Source organism: Struthio camelus, chromosome 10 (genome assembly GCF_040807025.1).
Source record: "Struthio camelus isolate bStrCam1 chromosome 10, bStrCam1.hap1, whole genome shotgun sequence".
Taxonomy (NCBI): Eukaryota; Metazoa; Chordata; class Aves; order Struthioniformes; family Struthionidae; genus Struthio; species Struthio camelus.
The window spans coordinates 4,269,469-4,296,610 of NC_090951.1; positions in this window are offsets into that span (position 1 = coordinate 4,269,469).

The following is a 27,142-nucleotide window of genomic DNA, read 5'->3' on the forward strand; positions in this document are numbered from 1 at the left end:
TGTTTCTGAATCCATAAAACATACGTTCTGGGTAAACTTTGAACTCTACGTTTGACTTGGATTATTGTTGCTCCTTTGGATTTCAGGAAGGCTGAATATTGCCAAGGTTGCCTGGATGGGCTCTATAGGTGGACCAACCTGAAAGATAGAAATACACAACATTCTTATAAGATGAAAGCATCCCTCTTATAGATCCAGGACCGGACAGGCTGTCTGCTCCACACAGTAACAAAGACTGAAACCATATTGGCATGGTGCCTGATACAACACTAAATGCTTCCCTGTGGCTTTGTACTCCCAGGGAGAAAGAGCAAAGAAATCAGCAGGGAGACCAGTGGAAGTCATGGTTTGACAACATCAAAGAACAGCTTGGACCCAGTCCTTATAGAGAGAAAAAGATTGCCAGGATCCCATGAGTTGGCTGACTAATAAGCGAAGTGCTGCCAATGCGCCGATTCAGGAGGGCTTGGGGTGACCCAGTGAGTGATGACCATTGCTGGTAGAATAAGCTAACAGAAAAAGCAGAGAGATAAAGAAAAATAACCAAGCAAATACAGGAATTGAGAACCCATAGGAGCACAGGGGGAGATGACGCATGAATCAGAAACGTCTGTGTTAGTAGTAAGGTCAACAATCACTTCTAAGAAGGCATTTGCAGTGTTCGTTATCACTTCTCTCCTCTCTGTCAGAGATACATTGGTGAGTGGGGTTATTTGTCTTGTCCACACCAATCAGAATAAAAGACAAGATGGAGGAAGGAAGAAAGTGCATCATTTAAAAAACAGGATGATCAGATGTATGTTTGCACTGCGACTTCATATATGGCATGCAGATCAGCTTCTTCTTGTTATTATAAAGGATCTTGTGCTCCTTTATGAAGACCAGTTCCCTGGTTAGGCCTGAATGATTTGATTTCTTTTTGTGAACGTGGAAGTCCGAGTCACCAAGGCAAAGGATGGGCAGCTGCCTTTGGGCAAAAAAAAGCTTTGCAACTGTTTATTGTGTGAAGGACTGCCCAGAGCGAGTAGAGAATGTTTCCTAGTCCCTCTAAGGTTCAAAAATCCATAAAACCAGCATGAAATGAAATGGGTTAAAAGCATCACCATCTTGAAGATTTTCTGAAAGGAGGTATTTAGAGGGACGTGACAAGCGGGATGGTTCCCAGTTTGCTGTAAATCATTTCTCTTTCTGAAAAATTTTCTGATGTCAAGCACCATGTTAAAATACTCCTCTCACCTCCCCTTCCCTTGATCACCTTTAGCCCTGTCTGTCCCCCCAGCTCCTGACTTCCTGCTCACGCTGAACAGCATTGCAAGAGCCTGTTTTCCCCGAAGAGCATCCCAACACAATATCAATGCCAATGTCTAAGACAGAGGAATGCTTTTACTAGAGGGGCGCTATGGCCACAGGCATGCACACCTGTGGCAGCTAGGTTTGCTCCACGGCATGGCCAACGTGATGGAGGAGGAGACTTGTGCTCTGCTCCCAGCCTTCTTATCTTCTTGGCAAATCACTTCCCTGTTTTTGCATACCTCCAACTTTTGCCTTAGCTGTTTAAATTGTCAGGTCTTCAGGGTAGGGGCTGCCTAATTTTGTACAGCGCCTATTGCACCAGCAATCCAAATCTCTTCTGGGGCCTCTGAACACTGTGGTAATATGAATAATAAGAAGGCATTATCAAAGCATAAAAAGGAAACTCCCTATGCTTTGATTTAAACCATGTAAAATGAGACTTGGAAAACATTCCTCCAAAGGACTAGAGGATTAATTAACACTTGCCGAGCCTGTTACAGTCACAAGTGGTGTTCGAACCCTAGTTATCACCATGAAAAGCTGTTATCAAGATGGGCACGGAAAGGCCCTGTATCTTACAGAGCATTGTGCAAGTAATGGCATCACCTTGCTTTCACTGGGTTTGCGTTTCTGCACACCGAAAATAACACAAAATAACCTAAAGGAAAATCAAGGGTGTTTTTTAAAGAAATCAGGAAGGAATAGTTTAGCTTCTTTGAGATTTAAACTGCTCATCGCCGTACTTCAATGCCCTGCTGCATATTTGGTTAAGAGCTTCCTTCACAAATCTAAATCAGTGCATCTCCTCCCGGATACGTGTGCTGCCCAGCATAGGGCAGGGTGTCCAGCTCTGGCCCCATGGCTTCTCAGCTGTAGGTTCAAACGAGCTGTGCCGTGACTCCGGCCGCTATCTGCGAAGACATCAGGAAACCTCGCAGCTGCGGAGAACTGAATTCCAAAATGCTATTTGGTCAAAGTTCATCAGTCTTCCTTGCTGAAAGACTTGAAGTTGGAGTTTATCATCTCAGCTGGTTCAAATTGCAGAGCACAAGAAGGGAAAACCGTTTTCCAGATTTTAAGCCAGGATAATTTGTTTGCTTTATTTTTTTTTATTGCAAAAATGGTTTAAATCCATCAAGTCACTCTTCAGAGTTACAGAGCTGCAATAAACCCTAATCTGTTTGGACTCAGTTTCCGATTAATTTTTTTGCCAAGCACCTCAATAAAAATAGATTAATTTAAAGCTATGCAGAGAAAATATATATAGAATTTTACAGCAGCCATTTCTTTAGCTGGACTAAACTTTTTTTGTGTGCATGTTTGAATCATTATAATAGCAATAAAAAGAACAGGTAATTACTTTGCCTGTAAAAAGTCATTAGACAGGAATGGAAATTTATAAAACCCCATAATTAAATGGTACATGAATGCATACATACACACATACACATATGTATTGAAAAAATATTAATACGGAAGGAAATTATGCGGTATAGACAGGAAAGGAGGCTGCTCTGAGGACTAAACAAATTATCTTTCAGGATTATGGGATTCTAGTGGTCTTGAGGAGCCTCATACATTTCCTAAAAATGAAATTCATTATTGTGCAGAAAAAGAATGCAAAGTCTACACATTCATTTACCTCCTACTTTGAGAGCTTCAGTGGAGCACTGACTGGGAGTTCTGCACAGCCCTAATTCCATCGGCAATAAGTTTTCTTCCCAGCCACTACAGAAAAAAAAAAAAAAAAAGGAAGGAAAACGATCATGTGATGATCTTCAACCAGAGAGAAGATGGAAGAGATTTTTTTCTGACAACCGACACATACCTTTGTTCTGCATTAAAGATACAGACTTTTAAAAACTCAAATACAGCCAGAATTACCCATTTTTTAAGGTTAAGTCACAATACATCTGCAGAGTCTTTTAGAGACAGCCCTGCGCACCTGCCGCGGGCCAGGTGAGCACAAGGATTTTGGAGCTGGGGAGCTGAAGCAAAGAGAGGGCTGTGGGTGGCCAGTGTGCTGGGATCTGCATGGGGACCGGCGTGGCAGCGTGGGGGCCAAGGAGCTGCTCCGTGTTCAAGCAGGGACAGTGTTGTCACGTTTGCTGGGAGTCAGATGGAAGTTCCCATGCTCAAAAGGAAAGACAAAACCACCAGTGAATGTGCCATAAGAGCAACCTGCCCTCATTTCTTCAGTGCTCCATATACAGAACGATAAAGGTCAGGGCTCAGCATTTGTCCCCATCCCTCTCTCAAACTGGGGACAGCAAGTAAACATACTTGGCTGAAAAGAGTCAGCTGTCTGCCAGCATCCGAGTATTTCTCACTGGAAAAATATATGAACTCGAGTGGCAGGAGGTGCCCAGCCATCAATCAGCACAAAGTTAGAAAACAAAAAACCAACCAACCAACCAACCAACCAACCAAAACCACGGATCTTGGGATATGCTGGGAACAACCTCTATCTGCTGAAGGCCTTGCAGCCGGATCTCTGCCGTCCCCCTTGCGCAGTCCCCGGGACTCGGCGCTCCTGCATTCCCACTTTGGTCACGGGCAGCGGCTGCAAGCTGTCACCTCCTGCCGCTGGAGCGGGAGGGAAGCGGTAAGCTCGGGTCTTGGGAAAGAGGAAGGAGCGCTGTCTCTGTTTAACTACTCAGCTTCTCCTCCTCTCAAGAGAAACATATTTGGGAAAGATAGGAATATATATTGCTGGGAGCGAAACTGAAAAGAGATGGGCTCCCGTCACCTGAGAGCAGAGCAGGAGGACCTCCGGGTTTCACTTCACGTAGGTGGTCTGGGTCACTTTTAATGAATAAAGGGGAAACGAAAAAAAAAGGCCAAGGGAGAAAAATCATCCTTCTTTTACTCAGGCATCACGGTACAAAAGGATTATTCTTGAACTTCTAGTTTTAAAGCACTGTCAATCATTGAAACCAATTATTAAATGCTAAAAGATGCAGAATACGCTCAAAAGTAAAATCTAGGAGTTCATCTCAATGTTCAATTCAAAAAAAATGAAAAAAAATTAAGCTTCAAGAAAAATAATCTCAAACAAGTGAGATTTTCTTGCCAAATTCATTCAAAGGATTTTTCGCCTCCTATCAGTTGCTCTTCTATCCAAGGACAATGTTATTTTCCCATTTTTGGAAAAGCTTTGGACTGACATTTGTTTATAATATCTTATTAGAATTTACTAAAATATTTTCAGCATAAGACCCGTGGCGTCAACTCATCTTTCCTCACTAAACCAATAAGCATGAATTAAAGCACAATGCATCGGACTTCCTGTTTACATCAGCAGATGGCAAATTAATGCCTGCTCATTCCTCGTATGTATTAACCTTGCCTTTTCCCACATAATCCATAAATGAAACCCAGATGGAAAGAATTAGTCTGAAATCTCTCCTTCTCCCCACCCCCCAAAAAATGGGGGGCTATAGGTTTTGGTAGCTCTGATGGCACTGCAAATTTTTCTGTGGTTCTTTAATTTCTTAAGAATATTGCTGTTTCCCCATACCAATATCCTATTATATAGCTAATATAATATAGCATATAACATGTTATGTCTCATACACTACTTGTCTGCCTTTAAGAAGAGGGATATTCAAAAGAAACTACTGAAAATTTGTAAGGCTAGAAAACGATAGATCAAACCCCACTGAATTCAGTGGAGAGGCTCCCAAAAAGCAGACATGGGACAAAATTTTCCAGAATCTTACAAACTTGGACTGAATTTAGATTGTAAGCTCTTACATTGCTTATATGCTTTTGACAGTGGTCAGGCAGTCTCTCTGCCTGTAAGAATACATACTCTATTCTACTTTCAGGGGAATGACTTTTCACAAGATGCCTGTGATGTCTTTTGTAGGCAGCTGCTTTGAAAGCTTTGAATTGCTCTTTCTTACAGCATCGCTGCCAGATGACAGACTATGCAAACACAGTGTTGTCAGTCACATTTTAGTCTTGCTGACACTTCGAGTTGTTTCCCTCTGTATACCTATTTGGTAGTTTACAGGACTTAAAGCATAATTAAATGAAGGAGATATTTTCCATGCAATTCAAAAGTGAGAGGGTTATAACATAAATTTGCAGCCTGAGAAGATGCACTGGAAAGAGCATTGGGTTCAGCCTGGTTCAGAGCACGGTAAGTCCCATGGGGACCCTCTTTCCAGTAAATTGGTGAACAGCCTGGCAGCATTGAATCTAATTAATGGCAACAACAAATCTCTCTCTCCCTCTCCTCCATGCCAAATTGCTTGTGCCTCTTAGGGCACACCTGCCCTATTAACAGTATTCACAATTTCTCAGGCCTCAGAGGTACACCTTGGCTTTTTGCAGTCTTCTCTCTACCTCCTGCCACGCTCTGTCACCTCCAGAGATGTTGCGTAGATCAGCTCTTTACTTCCGGGTGGGGATACCCCATATTGTTCATTTCTACCCCATATTGTTCATTTCTTGTGACCGCAATTATGTCATGGCCAGTTCCCAATCATCCTTCTGGGAAAAGCTGAACCTTAAGTGAGTCTGTGATTGCATAAAGTCTTTCTAAATTGAGAATGAATTTTACCTCCATAGAGCGGGCCAGTGCCCAATGCATAGCTTGGGAAAAATTCATCAAAGGGAACTTAAGATCTGGTCCAGCTACACATTAATCTCATTCTAGTAAAACCAAACCACAGATACATTAGTTTAATCCTCAATTATTAAATTGCTTAAAGGAGTTTATGGCACTGGGGAACTCTGAAGCATTTTAGACACAATGCCAGTAATTTATCTAAAGGTCCTGCACGCTGCTACATGCATTGAACTATCCATGAACTTGCAATTGCTTCAGCTTTCCCAGCAGTCAGGTAACGCAGCACCGGCAGGTCAGACCCAGGAGGAGTTTGAATCTCATGGGGGAGAAACTGCCTTGCGGAGACTGGCTCGGGAAAACGTGGTGGCAGGCACCGCTCCGAAACCCTGTGCTGAGTTCAGCCCCAAGCCGACAGAAATCTAAGGCAAGAAGCCTCCTTTTTTCAGCTGTATATACTCACACCCAGCTTGAAGCAATGCATCTTCTATGGACCTTTTATTCAGAAGTCGGTGAATGCAATGATGGGAGGACTCTTTTTTTAGTAGTTAGTTAATAGGAAAAATTGAAAGATCAGAATTAATCATTATGAAAATCGCAATTTAAAAAACGTTGTTTATATTTATGATTTTTAAGTTCTTTGATTTTTTACAAGCATTATAATATTCGGAAATGTTCTTGTTCTGCTTGAATCTAGGTCTTTTATTTCAGAACTTTTCTTTTTTTGCTTGATAAAAACCCATCTCAGTGAGCAATCCCTGTTGGCAATGAAGAAAAAAGACCCAAACTGAAAACTAAATGAATGAAATAAGAATCAAAGAGAGCAAATGAAAATTATCAAAAACATAAATGCAAACCCCAGTTAAAGAATGAGCAGTGATCTTTGGCTTAACCATCCAAAAAGGGGGGGAAAAGACTAGACAATCAAAATGTTTGAAAGAAAATCTGAAATGAAAATATTCATCTTTATCTTACTAAGTATCAAGGTAGGATCCGGTGAAGGGCTCATTGTTTCTCATCCACAAATACTCTGAGAAAAAGGGTAAAAGAAAAGAGTTATGCAGCTCGTGTCTGAGAAGTTAATTGTTCAAGGAAACAGAGTTTCCTCCAAGACTGATAAGTACTCTAGGCTATTTCAAACTGTTGGGTAGTAAATCAAGTAGAAGAGCTGTTGTGTTATACAATGAAATCAAAGCGATTTGCAGAACCTTAAATGTGTCTTCGTTATCCTTAATCCTACACCATTACAGTAAAGAGGAACTCTGATAAGGTTTTCAGATGGTGACAAGGGAAAAGGAGAACTATAGGCATTTGCATTTAAAGCATTTTCTCTTGAAGCTTTTGGTTAAAAATATAATGAAATATTGTAAAGACTTTTATGAGGTTATAATAGTAAAAAATGTAAAAACTTAGTCCTCATCACAGGTGGAGAACCGAACAGACGGAGTCGCACTGCTGTCCCGGACAAAGAACGAATATTTTATATCTTAGTATACTTTATGCTGACATAAATACTCACAGCAACAAATGAAAAATATTTTTAAGAAACAAATCATTATTGTGAAGTGGCACATAAAGCACATTTAAAATATTATTTTAAAAACTAGCATTTTTGTAACCAGTATAAAAAGATAAATGAATAGTATTATGTCAATTGTTTCCCTTAAATCCCAAAAAGATCTGTCATTTGTACTTTTAACACAATGCATAATATAGACACACATTACACTAGATGTATATTGAATATAGATATGTACATAGTTGTTTATAAAGATATGATATAGTTAATGCATATAGCAGATGTCCTAGGATAGAAAGCATGCCTATTTCTGTATAAACTAATTGTGTATACACATCTATATATCTCTGGTGTGAATGAAACTATTATGCCTTCTTTATGGTGCAGTCTGTAGACTTAATGACAATTATATGTACAGATATTCTTCTATAAGCAACACATGTGTAGAGACATAGAAAGAAATTCAGGGCATTGGGTATGACTTTACTTTCATTTTTTCAGGCTGCTGGTTTCATTTCCCTGGCAGAGAGAGGGCGTTGCTGACTTTCTGGTTCGGTCCGGGCTTTGCCAACTGCATGGAGATTTTCACGGTAAAAGATGATTTTCTCTATTAAATCAAGATGGGGCTGCAAGTGCGATTAAGTCCGTACATCTCTGTGCGCCGCTGAGCAGGACGGAGGTTGCACGACACACCGATTGCTATCTTTCCATCCGTTTCAACGGGAGCAATCTTTTTCTCCGATTCAGTGCCACCAGTCGAGCTCAGTGAGATTTCAGTGGGGCGAGGGGAGAGGCAGATTTGGATCCAGGTGTGAATGGTGGCCTTTTATTTCTGATTTACTCCAGTGACCCCTGCGTGGGAGCGACCCTCCGGGCACGGGGTCCTGTGCGGCAGGAGCTGACTGCAGACGAATGGTTGTAACTATTACTGACAGTAAAACGTCGTCCGGGCAGAATGTAATCTGAATAGTTTATAAAACATCCCGCTCCAGAATGCAGGGAACACTGCTTTAATTCTTCTGAACTGGATTAAAAGAAACATATGCTAATAGAGGGATCGCTGTTAGTGCAGCTGCTGTATACAACCCCATGTAGTAGTGACAGAAAAGCCATAACTCACTGCTACTAGTGAGCTTTCCGCTATTTATTTATTGAGTTCAGCCAACAGACTTCTAAGTGATTTAGATGTTCCTCAAGATAAAAACAGTATAGTAGTCGGGATTTTTACGAATCTAACATTGCATCAGCAACTGAAAGAGAGCAAGCTGGAGGGCAGCGAGGGGGAAATGACTTCTGCGTTAATGGTCGCGGTTCAGTCTTCCTGCTAAGCAGCGTGAGCAAAGACCAGCAAGTTTTACCGCTATTTAGACATGTCTTTTATTTGCTTTCAATACAGCAAAAGAGACGTCTATATGAACAAAGGACTGGAGTAACACGCTAGTGGAAGGGTAAACGTTCTCCCAGAAGCCAAATAAAAAGAAAAGTAACAAACGGCAAGAATCAAAAGACAGGAGGCCTTGGGGAAAGGGGAAAAAATCAATTACTAAAAGGAATAAAAATGTCACTGAAGTGACATGACCAGAGGATGACAGGAATTCCAAATGTAAGGGCTTTAACGGTGAAGGACAGATTTCTTTTTCTTGTTCTTCTTTTTCTCTTCTTTTTTGACTTAAAGGCAAAATATAAGTTAACTCTGATGAGCATTTTTGAGCTTTGAACTCTCTGACCTTTCAAGCCTCCAAAATAAACCCCAGGCGAATGAGGAGAAATGGCAACGAAGAGCAGAGTCAGTGCGGGGGGTGGCTCCGTTCCTGCACCCGCCGCAGCGCTCTGCTTTAGGCAGCGCGAGCGCGGAGGCGACAGCTCCTGTGCAAGCCACCGGAGGCCAAACGCGGCTCCCACGTCCCAGTCTCCAACTACAGTTACCCAGTGGCTTTTCTCAGGATTATTCCAGCGTTACGGGAGTGGCTGGAAGAATTAGACTGGGACGACAGACTGTTATTATCTTTGTTTTACAATAAATGCAAGAAAGGCCATGTTTTGCCCCAGTTTGCACCCGCTTCCCTCCCCTAATTTACCCAAGTGAGGTTACAACGCAGTATTAATCTCAGAGGAAGTTATGCCAAGGTATAAAACACACAGAGCCATTTTACGTTGGAGACTTTTAAATCCAGTTCAGTTGAAAAAAGTCTGTTTTCGATCGCTCCTTAAGCAACTGTGGGCTTCAGAGGACTCAAACCGTCGCCCTTTCTAGCACGGTTTTAACAGAGTTCCTGGGAGCGACCGTCCCCTCACCAGCGGCGATGCTGGTATTCGCTGCTGACTGGGGCCAGCCTGGGGTACGATACACAGCAGTTTGTGGCAATCCAAATATTTTCCGAGCAGAATTAGCTGGAGGCGTTTAATCAGCACATTAATGCATCTCTGTCTTCGTGTGGTAACAGTAGCTTATCATCATGAGAACCATAAATGCCAGAGCTCATGTTGACCTGTCCTTAAACCTTAACCTCTGTGAAAGACTCGGTTCAATAAGAGAGGGAAGAGGAAGCTCCACAGAACAAGAACCTCACCTCTCATGCACTGGGTTTGGTGGGGCATTTTTGCATTGAGAAAGAGGAAATCTGTGTTTACAATGTCTCCTGAGCTTTACGTGCTCCCTCCCTACCTGGGCTGTGTATTCATAAAGTATATAATAGTGCCATCTACTGACATTGCATTTGAATACTCTCCTCAGCCGGTTGAAACAGCTGCAGCGTACATAGCATGAGGCCTCAAGAGCTGATTTTTCTGTCTCTTCATTTCTGCATGAACTCTAGCTGGGGCATGTTGCTCAGATGGTATTAAAGGAGCAGTAAACTGATATGGGAAGCAAATATGCTGATACCTGCAGGCCTATTGTAAGAGATTAAACTTATAAATATCAGTCCAGAGACCCTAACCAGGAGGCAAAGATATGGTGGCAGTCTGGATTTTCCTCTGCAAAGTATAGGAAGAAGGAACTAAGAGAAATGCGGAAGGAGAAGATGGTTGTTTGTCTTCAGTAGTGCTCAAAAGCTCCAATCTAGAAGGCACATTGTTGTGCAAGGTGTACACGAAATCCCTTGTCAAGTTATTTAAGATAAGAGGAAACACCTGAAAGGAAGGACCAGAGAGGAGGCGATGTTGCTCGCGGCAGAAACATGATGGGGGCCATGAGCACCTTACATGTGGGGAAAATAAACGCACTTGGTAGTTGCACACCTGGGAAGGAGGATGCATCGTCTGCTGTCATCCACTGTCAGTTAAGGTACTTTGCAGAAAGTTAAGGTATTTACAGATTTACATTTCCAAGATAAGTTAAAAAAAAAAAAGGAAAGGTAGCATGATTTCCCTAATTTCCAGATCACTGGTTAGCGATGGCCAGCCAGCATCAGTATTGAACTGAACACTGGTTTCTAGTAACACCAGTCACAGAGTAAAATTGAGATAACTACAAAGGCAGAAATACCCTGCAGACTTTCATCAGTGCTGATAAGCAGTCTATCACACAAATGCCAATCACAATAGTAAAATAATGAACCACTTTCACAGGTAGTACTCCCGAGAAGTGTTTATTTTGAGAGAGATATATACATATATAACCCAGATTTTCAAAGCATCTGAGCTACATGGCGAAAATGTGTGCACATCCCAGGGCAACCTTGACCTGGGGCTAAATTTAGCTTGCAGCACCCAAGATAGCATGTCCCAAAGGCTGTTTTTTGGAGGAGGTGTGTATTTTTCCCAGTGCCCAACAGAATTACGGAAAACCTGGCATTTTCCACAGCTTCTCTTGCTGGGTCAGGGGTGTCCCATGCTCCCCCGTACACAGCTTTCCCGAGGCTGGTTCGAGCAGGCAGCACCTCCAGCCACTGTGGGCACAGCTGCTGGCTCATGCTCCCACCATCTAATTACAATGGGCTTTGGCTCCTTGTGCACAAGTCCCTGAGTGACAAATGTATCTGGGTAACTTTCCATTTACCAGCATCCTCGTAAGAGGATATGCAAGCACTTGATTACAGCACGTTATCAGATACCAGCACTGGGATTTTTCCCTCTCCTGTTGATTTTACGATGAGGATAAGTTGTTACAATCTTTATTTTACAAGACAGCCATCACTGGCTGCACTGACTGAGCTGGGTCCCTGATTGCCATGACTTCCCTGCAGGTATAAAGGGCAGTGATTTATGGCAAGGGAAATTCATACTAACCATAAATATCTTAATAGCTAGCCATTTGGAGGAGAGAGTGGGCTACGCATCCAACACAGACTAATTGCTCTTTAATGGGCAGGCATCGGCAGTATTTGTCGTAACAATGCTTTTGGCAGAGGGTGTTGCTGAGGTTATAGAAAGGGCTTTTAATCTGTAAGAGGAAATATGCCATACTGGGGCCGACTGTTGCTTTGCGCTCAGCCTGCTAGCCTACATCCCGCAAGAGCTGATTAGCTCATATTAGACAGGGAGACGCAGCCTCCCACTCCTGGCCAGCAACCAGAGCTGAAACACCCAGCAGCAGCGAGGGCCGGGCCTGACACCGTGTCGAGGTCACCAACAGCGCAGCTAAAAAGTGGTCTTGAATCTCCTTGCACCTCCAGATGATAGCAGCAGCATTTGGGTCCAGTGTTTCTGCACTGGGGATATTGGAGCAGGGTTCAAAACTATGTCCTCGGACTTGAGTCCTCTTGATGCCATTGCTTTGTGCAGAAGTCATCTGGGCAAAAAGCCGTGGCTGTACGTCCCAAAGAGGGAGTAAGCCTGTAAGCAGCACAGTTTTCAGCCCGGTTGAATGTGATCCTGCAATGCTCTAAGTCCACCGTGCAGCCAGAGGCTTGCCAATGTAACACTTCTCCAATACATTGGGTCTCTGCCATCCAGGAAGGCTTACAGGTCGTTTGCTGCAAAATTGAGAGAGGAAATGGAGGGTTAGCCCTGGGATACTGTGGGTTTTCTACATGAGCTTCCTGCACAGGGAGATGGGAGGGCTGGAGGCACAGCAATCGCCCTCCAGGTCCTGTTTCCCAAAGGAGCTCTTTCTTACTAGATCGCTCTTTTGGTCTTAATCCAAAAGAGACTGCTCATTGAAGCGGTGCCTTCACCCAGATATCTACCTCCCTGATCCACTCTTAGCTCAGATTTCAAAGGACCCCCATCCCTGTGGCACATTCAGTGAAGGAAGAGAGAAATGAGTTTGAGGAGAGTTCTTGCTTCGTAACATAAATCCCATGGCTTTTGGTTCACAGGATCGCTTTCAACCCGTAGGGAGGTTTCTTCTGTATTGCATCCTCTGCAGAAGTCTAAGCCAAAGGACCTGCACAGGGTTTATTCCTAAAATTAAGGTATTAATGAAAATAATATGACTGTGATGCGACCCACAGTTCTGCCTAGAAGCAAAATCATGTACAGTTTATTTGAGATCAGCTGAGGTCTGGCAGGAAAACCTGCTCATATATTAAACATGTCTCCTGTCTTTCTATTCAGGATTATTGTTATGAGAGAGTTGTGTACAGAGGTGAATGATGAGGAGCTGCAAAAATAGTGCAAAGGTCTAGCTGTTTCCCTGTTTAGCCACACTACTTGATGGAGTGTAGCTGAAGACATTATTAAAATCTTTCACTGTTTTAGTAAAACTCTTTGAAGTCCCCTGATTCAGGAGAATAGCTTCCCAGCAGTCTTCCCTTTTCTCACTTCTGATGAATTTAAAAGCAAGAGCCACAAAATAATTGTTCTCAAATTGTTTGGACTTCAAAATTAGTCCAAAGTTCTGGATATATTCTACAAAGGCAAGATTGACTAAATCCACAGATGAGAACAGCCACTGTGGTGTTAAATGTTAGATTTGTATGGCAATATCTGTCTTGTCATCTGGTATTTTATACGAATTACTTCGTTAGTACACTGCAGAAATAGGATCTTCATGCTTTCTTTACCTGATCTTGCATTTCTCCTTGAGAGAGGACACCAGGGTAGATGCTTCAGGCAGGGCATGAATTGTCATGTCCCTGGGAGTTCATGTGCTCCCCAGCTGCCTTGTCCATAGGAAATCCCAGCATCCCAGTGAGAGGAGAAATATTTATGGTATTATTAAAGATTATTTGGATTACCAATGGCAAACGAACAGTAGGAGTGGATGAAATAACGACATTCTAAGGTGACTAGAAAAGTCCCTATCTAGGAAAAAGAGAGCAGAGAGCCAGTGCACACTGGGAGAGCAGAGCAGGCCCTTTGAGATATTCATAAGGCACCAATTGCTCTTTAACCTGAAGGTCGAAATAAGATGTCACCAAGGAGCACAGCTGTCAGCAAAGTACTGGTGGAGGGTGACAGACCCTGCATCGTGCTGTGCTCATTTTCCAGCCCTCTGGCCCGTCTGTGTGCTCTGCCAGCACAGAGGCATCTTGGAGCCAGCAGGCTCCTTGAGCGCACATCCTTGAGCACACCAGGGCCGTAAATGTGGGTCACAGATGCTGGTTCATGGGACACTCACATAGGCACAAGAAAAGCCTTTCTGACAACTGCTGAAAGTGTGGAGCTGTTGCTCCTCCTTCTCTACATGTCTTTTTTTCCTGACTGCTCCTTGTAACTCAGTTCTCACTCAACACTTTCCCTTTGAGCATCAGTATCAGCAGGCCAGCACGTTGCTTGCAGATAATTGTAATTGTTTAGGTGTTTAAATCCTCTCTCAGTCTCCTCAGTATCGCCCTGAAGAGTTTAACATGTCAGAACCTGATAGGAAAGCTGCCGTGCCACATTCACCACCACACCGTGCAAAACTAGCCTCTTCCTTCCAGCACCAAACCACCTGGAAAAATAAAGCCCAGACCAAATCTGCCCAGCAGAAACACGCATTTCCTGCAGAGATACCGAGGCCTCCAGCCAAGCTCTGTAACTTGGCACAAGGCGATGGCAGATGCTGCCACCTCTCAGTGCTGGTTTTCCTGGGCTGAAAAACAGCTTTTTCAAATCTTCTGGAATTGAACTGCAGTGAAAAACCTCATCAGGCTATAAGTTCTCAAAGTGAAGACACTTGTCTGTGCTGAAAGCCAGTTAAACCACCATACTACCCACATGAGCAAATCCTATTTGGTATTCTCCAGATTTTGGTGAGAGGTGAGCACTTCAGCCCTGGTACTGAATTTCTTTCTGCCGGGGTTGCACTTGTTTACACCAGGGATTAACATTGCCCAGTCCTTTCCTTCAAAGTCATTTATTGTAACTGAACACATCTCTTCACCATCCCTATTTAGATGATCAAAATGGAGATGGCTGCACCACAGTTGCACTTTGGCCTTTTGGAAGTCACTGTGAAAATACGGAGAATTAAAGTCACCCGGCGTCCCAGATGAAACATGCTCCTGGACTGTGCCACACCACAGTCCTGTACTAGGAAACCTGAGGCCCGTGACTAGTGGGTGATGGTATCATATTCCATTTTCATGTCATTTTTTTTGGCTCAGAGCTCCTACACGTCAGAGGGGGAGTATGGTCTCATCCTGCTATTAAGCTCCTACCGTACCCCTGGTGAACGCTGCGACTAATGTCATGTCCTGCCCCAGCATATAGCTGAAAGCAGGGGTGGACTGCACAGAAGAGTTGCATCTTGGATCCACCTTCCACTTCTTACTTCCGTGAGAGGCCAGCTGTGCCGTAGCCACCTCTTCCAGACCAAGGGCTGTAGGAGACTTGATTTGCTCTGCTCTGGGGACAGCTGAGGGCCCGATGGAGCTGGGCCAGCTTATGTTCACTGGGACATTGGCCTTTACTACGTTTCTGACAACCAGCAAAAGGGCTGATTCCAAAGCACAAATATTCACAGCAAACATCCCCCAAAGTGCTGAGGCTGAGCCTTACTCCCTTCCAGGAGATATCAAGTTTGACTAAAGGGTAGATTTTAAATTCCCCCTCCCTCCACAAACCAGAAGTGAACACTTAATGCTCATCACGTCATTAGTTAGCTAGCATCAGCTCTGTCTAATCACTTTTTTATGGCCCCTGCCCACTACTTTCTGGGGTGGACACTGTGCGATGCTCTTTGCCCAGGGAGCAGGCCAGCCAACAGGGCCAGCCAATTGCAGGGAGATTGCAGACGTCCTCCTCTGGGCTTGGCCATCCCCAGAAGTCCTAGGATGTCCCCAGAAGCCCTGGAACAACGCTGGTCCTCCATGGACATCAAGGTGCCTGGAGGGGTTTGCTTGTTCTGTTTTATTTGTAAACACTGAGATAGCAAATGCATTATCACGCTGTAAAATCTGAAATAGAGGTGAAGGAGACAGGGTTTGCAGGGAGAAGTAATGACTTTTACAAGATGGAGGGAAGCAAGGTAAGGCATTAGCCATGGTGATCATAAGGTCACCTAGAAGGACCAAACTGCACCATAGCTGAGCTCGCTAAGGTTGCTCCACAGAAACACTGAGTTTTCTCTTCTCCACTGTATTTTGTCACTGGAACAGATAATGTTGAACCCAGGGGATTAGAAAGCCAATCCCAACATTTTCACTTGCAAAGACCAAGACAGAGAAATCTGTTTATCAAGCTGCTTTGTTGAGATACCCTCCCAAATATATGTGTCAGCAGATCTCATTTTACCAACTCGTGGAATTGCTGCAGCCTTTGAGGGAGATCCCACAGGGACTGGCAGCACCGAAGAGGTCCAGACTAGAGGTGAAGGAAGTTTGCCAAAGGCTCCCCTGCGTAGATTTGGGGCTTCACTCTAGAAGACTCATCAGAACAAATATTCCTAGTACTGGTTTCCATGGGCTAAAAAGCATCTTCCTTGCAGTCCTTGCCAGTGAGACTGATTTAACATCCCTCCAACTTGATTGCCTTGTCCTGGTGTCCCATGCAGACTGAAAAATGCAGCCTGGAGTCTACTTTTCAGCACATTGCAGTTACAGCACATCCCTCTGATAGCTTTAGGCACAAGACACTCCAGTTGATTAGCTAGCCACAGCTTGCTTCATCAGCTTTTCCTCTACTCCTTGGTAAATGCACAGCAAACGCAAGAGGCAATTGCGTGCCCGCTCCGTGTGTGTGCCATGGTGTGCCTGACCTCCTCTGAAAATCTGGCCTGCGTTGCAAGTGACTTTATAGCCCATGACTTGTTTTTTTTTTTTTAAATAAATCTAACTTTAAGAATTGCTGTGATAAATGCATGAGCAAATTCATGGCATAGAGGGTAATCTGTAAGAAGGATGGAAAGAATACAGTTTGGCAATAAAACACTGGGCAGTTGGTACATAAATTTCTCACAAGCATGAAGACAACTGGCAGGCAATGTCAAAGGCATTAACACCTACCATTGAGTGTAATTATTTCAGTCTGTTACCAGTCTCAGGGTTAATATGCATTTCAAAAACTCTGCAAGAAATCAAAGCCTGGGAGGTCTGTGCAAGCCATTTCAGAAGGCTGTAAATTTTATTTAAAAAGGAAGAATTTAGAGTTGCATAAACAGTGAACCTTTTTCTACCAAAGAGCAGAGCCTTTTACAGCATCAGCTTTAGCCAATAATGGAGTCTTCTTTTGCATTAAAACAATCTTGAAATTCACAGTTATATGTACATTTCAGAGCAAAATACCTACAGTAAGACTAAAGTATTAAAGGAGAAATCCTCAGTAAAATGTCTCCTCCCACATACATGCTTTTCTCATTAAATATAGAGTGCGAGTTGTGATAAAACCCATTTGTAGATGCTTTACTTATGCAAATCTCTCCTACTCCTGAGAATTGGGATCCTCAGCTATAGCCATCTTGGCTACATATGAGCACTAGAGACTTCACACAAGCTGGATCATGAAAAAGCCTTCTTTCAAATAACTGCTGATATTATAGTTCAGCAACAGAGGCAACAGCAATAGGAAAAACTCAGTTGACTGCTGCAGGGGAATTATCTACACTGACTTCGTATGCCACAGGGAATAGCTACACTACTCAGTGTTTTACACTAGTTTCAGCTAGTTTTACATCTGGAGCTCAGTTATACTTAGCAATGGCTTGGTTTTAGTGAAATCCTGAGATTTTAAAAACTGGCGATATTTTCTGCAAGATTATAGTCCACCTTGTCTGAGCGTGCTGCCATTGCAGCAGGTAGGCAGGAAAGAGCTGATAGACTCACATCTGGTTCAGAGGGCAATGGAAACCCTCCTTTTTTTTTCTTTTTTCTAGAAAACCGGGAAATGGAAACTATCCTTTGCTCTGAAGGATGACCCAGGGTCATTTCCAGAGAAGTTTCTAGTCAGTAAAAATGACAGAAGCCCTATTAGGGATGGCCTATGACAACTGAAGTACAGGAACTCCAAGTATCAATTATGAAGTCTCTTTAATAAACTTACGCATACCAGAAGTGGCCAGAGGAGACTCGAGCAGGATTTTAAAAAATCTTTTATAATTTCTCCTCTGTGAATTTATAAAAACACCCTAACACCCCTCTTGTGGGACTGAGCCTGACACACTGTTCTTTCCCTCTTGCTAAAGAGAAATTTTTTGTATGTATGAGAGAAAATCTATAATTCCTATAGCAGTCTTCCAGTTCTTTCTTCTTCTGGACTAAAGGAATCAGAGAAAGGAAAAGGAGAAACTTTTGTCATTCCTTCTGCAAGGCTCTTATCTGGGTTTCTCCGATACATTTCTGACATGGGCTGAAGCAGGAGATATTTTCTCTTCAGCATCCGGGAGTCCCAAGGAGTTTAAGGCTGCAGCGTCATCACTTGCAAAAAGTTATGTTTATTACTCTCCACATAACTTAATTTCTGAATTCTAAGCACATTTTTACCTGGTTCAGAGACCACTTTTTCTGAATACCATAGTTTAACCTCTTTTTCATTTCTTTTTTTTTTTCTTCCCAGCCTAGGACAGCAATCTGGCTGCACTTAAAACACTTCACTTCCCATCTTTTATCCCTTGGAATGGGACTTTGGGGGTTTATTGCCTACTACGATCTTATCACCGGCTACTCCAACACAGACTTTGGCAGTAATTCGGGAGGGCGTCCGAGGCTGCCGCGCTCACAGCATCCTGCAGCAGCTGCAATAGCACAGTGGCACCAGGGCAGGGGGACCTCGCTCCCCACAAGCTACTGCAGAGCATCTCAGCACCTATGTATATCCCACCATTTTCAATGTTGCCGACTCGTTTCAGGACCAGGGCTCTGAATAGTCACCGAAAGAAAGTTTTGACAGTTTATTTATGAGTGTTTTAAACTACCTTGTCATAGTAATGGTCATGTTGAGCTGCATGCTGAAAGCCCCTCCGGCCAACGACCGTTCAATGCTTGTAGCGCCTAAGACAGCTGCAGCAAAAAGAAATTCGTCTGCTTATAAATTATCTATGTCATGAATTGGCAGCATAGCCAATGGGTTGTCTGTGGGTTAGCCTTTACCTATCAGTCACCCGTAAAACAGATTTATCTCTGAGGAAAAAAGCTGAATAAGGTAATAAAGTGCACGGAAAAATATCTTCATGCCATGTGTTGAACTCCTACCCAGGATTTGTTTACGTGGGAGAGGATGTAATTCCTTGTTTTCCAGAGTATGAATTCACCAAGATTAAACACGATGAGCCAAATTCTTGTCTGACATAAGCCAGCTTCTGTGAAATAATGCTGATTTACACCAGCCAAAGGACTAATCCTCTGCATCTGACCAGAAAGGTTTTTCAGACCTTTGAGGAAAATAAAACCAATAATAGTGATTTGCTCTATTATATATAAAAAAAGATAGATAGATTAAATGATGCACAGGAGGAGAAAGAACTCCCCCATCTAAAATCAAAGCTCAGTGCAATAGCCAAAAAGAAATGGTATCATTAAGGACCAGATGAAAGAACATATAAGTTCAGCATGATGTCATGGCTGTTTATACAGTTAAATCGCTCTTTATCATACACCAGACATATAATGACTTTCTAAGGCTCCCACTGGACGGATGGTCCGTCTCTGTAATAAATGTTGACAAGTTTTATATAAAACTGTATATCATTTTCAATTCCCAGTGTAGCCATTTGAACCTGTGATTAATAACCTCACAAATCTTATCTGTTTGAAAATAAGAGGAGCTGGGTTTGTTTCCTTCAGATTAGGGTTCAGGGCTTAACAACAGGAAAATAGCCTGCTGAGATCACTATGGTTTTCATGGCACATAAAAGTAAAAACCAAGAAAATAGAATTAAAAAATATGTTAAACATTCATATCACAAAGCAAATAAGATACTTCATGAGTCGTGATAACATTGATTCATGAAGTCTGTAACCAAACAATTGTTTTCTATCGAGCAGAATAACTGTGAACGGAGAGATAGCCACTTGTACGTTTAAATTAAAACACTAATTAACCGATAAGATGTGCCACTAAAAATAATATCCAGACTCAAACTTCTTGGTGGTTTGTCAAACTGAAATGAGAAAGCTTCAGGCAAAGATAGAGAGCAAAAATGGGGCGAGAACTTGGGATTCCAGATGCGTGTTGGCCAGGTCTGTGGGCAATATCCAAGGTTGCAATGAAGGGGCAAAAACAAAGAAAGTGAATCTTAAAGTTCTGTCTTAAAAATACCCATAATCCCCAGATTTTATCGTGAGGTGGCAATGGTTTACAGTCAGCATGGAGCCAGAGCAGAGTAATGTAAAAAGTGGTGCAAAAATTACATAGGTGGAGGAGCTGAGCAGAGCATCTTGCAGAAGAGAAAGTGTTCCTCCAGAATCTAAATATTTCTCAAGCAGAAAGTCAGGAGTTTGCTTCTGCAGCCTCATGTCTTCACTAACTGGAGTCTCTGGGCTGCTCCCGTGGAAAGGACAGTACTTAAGCACTGTAAACCTGGTGGGTGCTCAGCAGCACCTTTAACTCAGATAGTTTGGCTTCAGTGGTGGAAGAACATCCCATTCTCTTCCGCGGTCCCTCCTAAACTGACTGCAGTGCTAAATTTGTTTTGTTTTACATTTGGAGTTCAGCACGGAAAGCATTCCTAGGACTACGTGGGAAAAGGCAAGCTAGCTCTGAAACTCGAAGCATTGTAACAGCTTATGTCCTGTTCTTCCAAATTCACCCGTTATCCCTTTGGACTCACAGAGCTGTGATTCACCGAGGGCCAGTTAAGAGTTGTTGCTAGGTTCTTTACCCTGCAGAAAACAGATGGAAAAGAATTAAAATGAAAGCATCAAATCTTTGTTTTTCCTCTGGCAAAACCATAACCTATTTAGCTGAAATACGTACTGCTACTTGGGTTTGCAGTTCTCTGGTAGATCACATTTTTTTCTAAGAAATCAGGCACTTCCTGCCAAGATTTTAATTTATTTTGAAATGCAGCCTTCTGCCCAAAATTGTCAACAGATTTTCTTTTAAAAGAGCCTACAGTTATTACAATATTAAAAGAAAAATTACCTTACTTTGGACTTCTACACAGTGGACTGCTCACAGAGTCCAGAGATAAGCACTGAGAACTGAGTGCACTCTTTCCATATACCTCCATAGTATAAGACTTTTTGTCTGCCTATAGTTTTATGGGACAGACAAACGAATTTCATGCAAAGCTGGGGCAATGAGGATGATAGCCATTTCTTCTTTTGGCTTTTGCTAAGTGAAAGCATCAGGTGTCACCCATAATTCACATAACTGATGCAAGGATGGAACTGGAAAATGAGGCGGATCATGGGAAAATGTAATATCCTCCCCAGAGAAAGTAGCTTATCTCCGCACCCGCAGATTGGTGAATAAATGTGCTTTTCGGAGCAAGACAGGAGGGGATGGTGGATATTGCTGGGAGCCACCTTCTAGGATCATGCAGGGCACTAACGACGACAGGGTCTTGCAACACCCTCAGGCACCGCCTGGCTACGCATCTGCAGTTTTTCAGACGGAGCCTCGATTTTCCCATTTCATTATATATACTTAGCCATTTTGACCGCTTTTTTTTTTCTTGTTATAGGTTTTTATTTGATAGGACACATTATTACCAAGCAAACAGAGTCTAGATCTGAGTTGATGGAAAAAAAGACATGCTTTTACTTTGATTGAGTTTAGTGAAATAATTCCTTGGATCTTGGCTAGGTCACCTTCTTAGCGTTTGTATATGTAATTTCTGGGTTAGAACAACTGGTTTTACTGACTCCAAGCAAGACAGACTGTAAGAAAAAAATCAGAGAATCACAGAACGGTTGAGGTTGGAAAGGACCTCTGGAGATCATCTAGTCCGACCCCTCTGCTCAAGCAGGGTCCTCTAGAGCACATTGCCCAGGATCACGTCCAGGCGGGTTTTGACTATCTCCAGCGAAGGAGACTCCACCACCTCTCTGGGCAACGTGCTCCAGTGCTCAGTCACCCTCACAGCAAAGGAGTTTTTCCTCAGATTCAGATGGAACTTCCTGTGTTTCGGTTTGTGCCCGTTGCCTCTTGTCCTGTCGCTGGGCACCACGCAGAAGAGTCTGGCCCCATCCTCTTGACACTCTCCCTTCAGCTATTTATAGACATTGATGAGATCCCCCGTCAGTCTTCTCTTCTCCAGGCTAAACAGGCCCCGCTCCCTCAGCCTTTCCTCATAAGAGAGATGCTCCAGTCTCCTCATCATCCTTGTAGCCCTCCGCTGGACTCTCTCCAGCAGTGCCATGTCTCTCTTGTCCTGGGGAGCCCACAATTGGACACAGGACTCCAGGGGAGGCCTCCCCAGGGCTGACCAGAGGGGCAGGATCACCTCCCTCGACCTGCTGGCAACATTCTGCCTAATGCACCCCAGGATCCCATTGGCCTTCTTGGCCACAAGGGCACGTTGCTGGCTCCTGCTTAACTTGTTGTCCACCAGGACTCCCAGGTCCTGCTCTGCAGAGCTGCTTTCCAGCAGGTCAGCCCCCAAGCTGTACTGGTGCCTGGGGTTATTCCTCCCTAGGAGCAAGACCCTGCCCTTGCCTTTGTTGAACCTCAGGAGGTTCCTCTCCGCCCAGCTCTCCAGCCTGTCCAGGTCCCTCTGCATGGCAGCACAGCCTTCTGTGTATTAGCCCACTTCTTTCATTTTGGAGTTGTGTCTAATTTCTTTTTCTTTTTTTAAGAAAAAACAAATTTCTCAGGGGAGAATTTTTAAGAGTTTTCATCACTAAACAAAAATTCAATCTTTTTTTTTTTTTTTAAGAATGTTGGCTTTCAACCATAAAGCCCCTCCTGGCAGCCTGAGAAATGCTCAGTAACCACTGGATTTCTCTCTGGCTGATGGAAATTTCCTCCTCTGTGGCAGCGGAAAAAATCTTCAATAAAAATGAGGGGAAATGATCAATAAAATCAAAGAATTTGGCTATTTTCTGGATGAGGTATAAGACAAAATAGTGCATTCTGGATAATTTCTATTCATCAATAAGTACGTAGCAGTATCTGTTTTAATTCTTCCTCCTATAACATTTATATTTTCTAAAGATAAAGATATTAAGAAAAAATATACAGAAACTCGCAATCATATTTTTGTAAAGGGCAGTAAGAGAGCTAGATGACTTCAAATGATTTTAACAACTACATATCATTTAAGAAAATGAACGTCAAAACATAAAAATAAATTACAGGAAAAGGCAAATGAGAAAGTCAACAAACAATATTCCAAATGGCATTTGCTAGATCAGCACTACAGGACCAGAATCAGCCTTTGTGTCAGCAGAGACCTCTCATAGAAACATCAGACTGGGTAAAGGCTTGGCACATAAATGCAGCCCATCTCTGACGCAGACATGTAGCATGGAGGAAACAAAAGTATTTGTCCACGAGAGGTCTCCAGAGCCCTATATAATCCCAGGATGTTGCCATCAGTTCCTGTCCTCCTGCTGTGGTATAAGACAGATGTATGAGATGGGGCTTCAGCTGTGGTGGTCCATGCATGTTTGGATGGAGGTGGAGATCCTCACTAGCACGGACTCACTTGCCGCTGGTTTATCTATCGATATTCCTTTGCAAACGTGCCTGTAAGAGTGACTGATGTTGCTAGAGGAGGATGGCCGAGGCATCTCGCGGTCTGTGGGCCCAGAGGTGCTCCTTCATCTCCTCCTGTTCCCAGGGAACACCCCGGGCACCATCCATGGGCCTCTGCGGTGCCTCAGTCTGAGGGATGAATGGGTTGACCCCCTTCAATTCCTGACCAAGCTACTTTCAACCCCCTCTTTTCCTCCCTGGGAAGGCTGTAAAGTTTTATGGAGGCCAAAAGGAGCGAGCCGAATAATCTGCAGTAACAAGGGGTTGCATTCGTGCTCTCCCTAGGAAGAAAAATACAGTAGTCAGTGGCTTAAGGGATCGGCATAAGAAAGAGAGCAAGTATTGCTCAGCCTGCACTATGTGCGTCCCCAGTTAATTAGAGAGATTGCATTGCTCAGTTACACATTTTACAAGTTTTGGGGCAGATTCCTTATAGTCAGGGTTTGAGATTTGCTTTGTTTTTGTCGAGGACCAGAGCAAGCTAGCATGTTGCAAAGCCAAACCAGAACGAGCAAGTCACTAAAAGCTGTCCACGGCTTTCGTAGATAAACTGAGGGAAAAGATATTCTTCCCTGGGAAAACATCTCCTTATATACTACCAAATAACCAGTCAATCAACATTGGCACTACTGGCAGTAGAAAGTGCGGGGAATATGGGAAAGGTGTCAAGTCCTTTTTTTAACAGTTTTAACTGGGGACCTCTAGTATGCTGGAGGATATTTGCAAAAGATGCTGTTTCAGTAAATTAACTTTTATTTTAGCAATTTATCTGCTGAAATAATGAGAACTCCCTAGAAGCTGCTGAACTTTCAAGACAGTCAAAATTTTCAAGAGCTTGAGCAACTTTACCATTGAGACATTAATATTGATTTTGACTCTTCTTACGAACATTTGTCCTTTAGGCATCCTCCAGAAATAGTCCTAGAAAGTACATTTTAATTTGGAACATTCAGAAGCTAAATGAAAGTAGGCTTTGGTTGTGCAATTGTCAATTATCTCTGCTTTAATTAATTACTGGCCAGGAAGCAGAAGAACCACTAAATGACTTGCAGCACAAACATTTCTATTTGTAAATTCCAATCCAAGAGGTCTTTGTAGAACAAACATGTTCCTGAAAGCATTTATAGATGATAATGGCTGCGTTTAGAAAACCTGCTCTCAAAACATCACAAGAAAAGATTATATTCCTTTCTATTTGTCTAAACTATAAGTTGCAAATTATTTGCCAGTCTCACCATTTACTTCCTGTGGGATATTATTTCTTCGATCTCAGTAACTACTTTTTTGAGTACATCAAGGAACAAAATCCCATCCACATATATCATTTCCACAAAATATATATCCTCGCTGAAGTGCTATAGCTTCCATTTTCAGCACCTAGCAATTCTTTTCACTGCTCTGTGACCAAAGACCATATAGATGACTAAAGCAGAAGAAACATATGAGCCAGACCATTTAAAAGCCAACAGAACACTTTATTTGTGGAGATCTTTCTTTTGTCTATATTAATCACGGTGACTGGGATTCACAGAGATTATGAATGGAGAGTTTGAGAGAAACACAAAAGCCCCAGTGTGCAGAATTAGTGCCGGCTTTAACCAAGCACAGATGATCTCTTAAAAGCAATATAAGCATAACTGCAACATGGATAAATGCAAGTTGTGAGTTTGGGCTATGGTTTGAAATATGAGCTGCATGCTAACAGCCCAGAGAAAATGGGAAAGTACCTTAGCTATCTTTCACTGACAGGTCTTAGACTAACACAAAACACTTACAAAAATCCCAGAAAAAATTTTTGGCTTGGCCAGCCTTTGTAACTGTTAAGACTCATCAGAGGATGTCATAAGGATGGCAGAATTTAGCTCTAGGAGTTTTAAAGAGGAATAAAATAAGTCTTTACCTCTTCTAACATGCATTTGACCAAATCCCCATTGGCTGTCATAAGTAGAGCATAAATCTCCATAGCTAATACCTTTAAATATTCTTCCCCGAAAATCTTTTTCCTTGCTTTCCTTTACCAAAAATGGAAACATATCTCTGAAAGATAAACACTGTGTCTGAGAGCGTACGCCTCAGCACACCCGCACGACTCAGAGCGCCGAGTCTCGAGAGTCGACTCGCAGCACAGACTTCCTCACCCGCTGCCCCGGGAGCCTTGCGAAGACAGAGGCCCCCAGAAGAGCTGGGCTTTGAACAATGAATGCCTTAAGTGTGGCTTTCAACTTCTTCCTGATTTGTGGACCATTAAAAACGTTCCAGCAGGGATACAGGATACCTTTTAAAATATGGAGATTTCTGTGTAGCACATGTGAACTCCTCTTTCTTACTCCCCTTTCATGCAGCCCCAGGGACCTGCTGAAGAGAGGCTGGAAACCCTGGCCCTGGGAGATCAAACACTTTCCAACTCTGTGAATCAGACAGGAGAAACAAATTTCAGAGAGAAGGCCCTACCGGAAACACCCTCCCGGGTCGCTCTAAAAGACAAATTTGAAGTGCAAGTCTCAGCAGACTAAAGGAGGAGAGACAGCAAAGCCATCTCAAGCTTATGAGAGGAGAAAGCAGCAACACGCAGCGAGCAAGCAGGCTGCGTGGGTGATGCTTTTGATGGGGAACAGCATCACTGACAGCTTTCCCAGGACTCACACACCAGGCTGTTCAAATGCAGCTCCATCTATGCTAACTTGGGAAAGTCAACGAATGCCTTGGGGTGCTTTCCTGCTCCTGGCTCAAGTTCCTCCGTGCACTTGGGTGATAATCTCCAGGGTGCTTGTCCTTCAGTTAGCATGAACTAACAAGACGCCATGGGCTATATCTCTTCCTAGGCACCACGATAAATTATTAAACAATGATGCGCAAGGCAATGGTACACGTACAAGGCAATTATTTCCAACCCATGGCATGCAAAGCAACAACTGAAAAGCCTTTTGTCATTCTTTACAGTCACAGAAAGTTTTAACTACTTAATAGGGGAGAATTGCACAGAATTTACATGATGCCCCACATCCAGGGTGTCTACAGCAGGCTGTACCTTGTTTTATTCCTGGGCTTTGTTGTGCTTGGACTTTTTTTAGAGTTTCCTCCTTATTCATTTTCCCTGTTCCATCTCCCACCCTGGACTGTGTAAAGGCTGCCATAGGTCCGGGTCAGGCTCACGAGGGGCTGCTAGGGATGACAGGGGTGTAGTGACAAACGGAGAGTAAACTCTGAGTTTCACATTGAAAGACTGCTCCTACAGAACTGGCTAGACCATTTCTTCCCTGTAGTTTTCCCATGGGTAAAACACAGGCCGTAGCTCTTCCTTCCCATGAAAGGCACTTTGATCTCCCTTGATGAAATGCTTTATGTATATTGGGAGTTAGTATAATTGACTCTGATGGCTCAAGGCTCTTCCTCATCCACAAAACTTCTCTGTGTAAAATATTTGTTCTAAAAACCTCGCATAACATGTGGCTGTTCGAAGTGCACACCATCTCAAGAGGAATGTATTTAGAGCATTGGAAAAAATCTCATTGCATATAATTTAAAATATTCCTTCCTCATCGTGAAGTGTTTTGTGTGGCTGCTTTGTCTTAACAGGAGTCCAACCACATGTAGTCACAAGGCTACTTTACATCTACAATTAGCCCATCTCTATATAAATACCTGAGTAATTTGTCATGCAAATGGAGTCTAGGCATAGCTATTAGGCATTTCTCACCTAGGGCCCTTCTTAGGTTTGGCTTCTTTACTAGGTTCTCTCATGCCTTGTAAGAAGAGCAAGGCTTGAGCCTTGCGAGGGAGTTCAGCGAAGCAGTGGGGCCCTGTCGCTC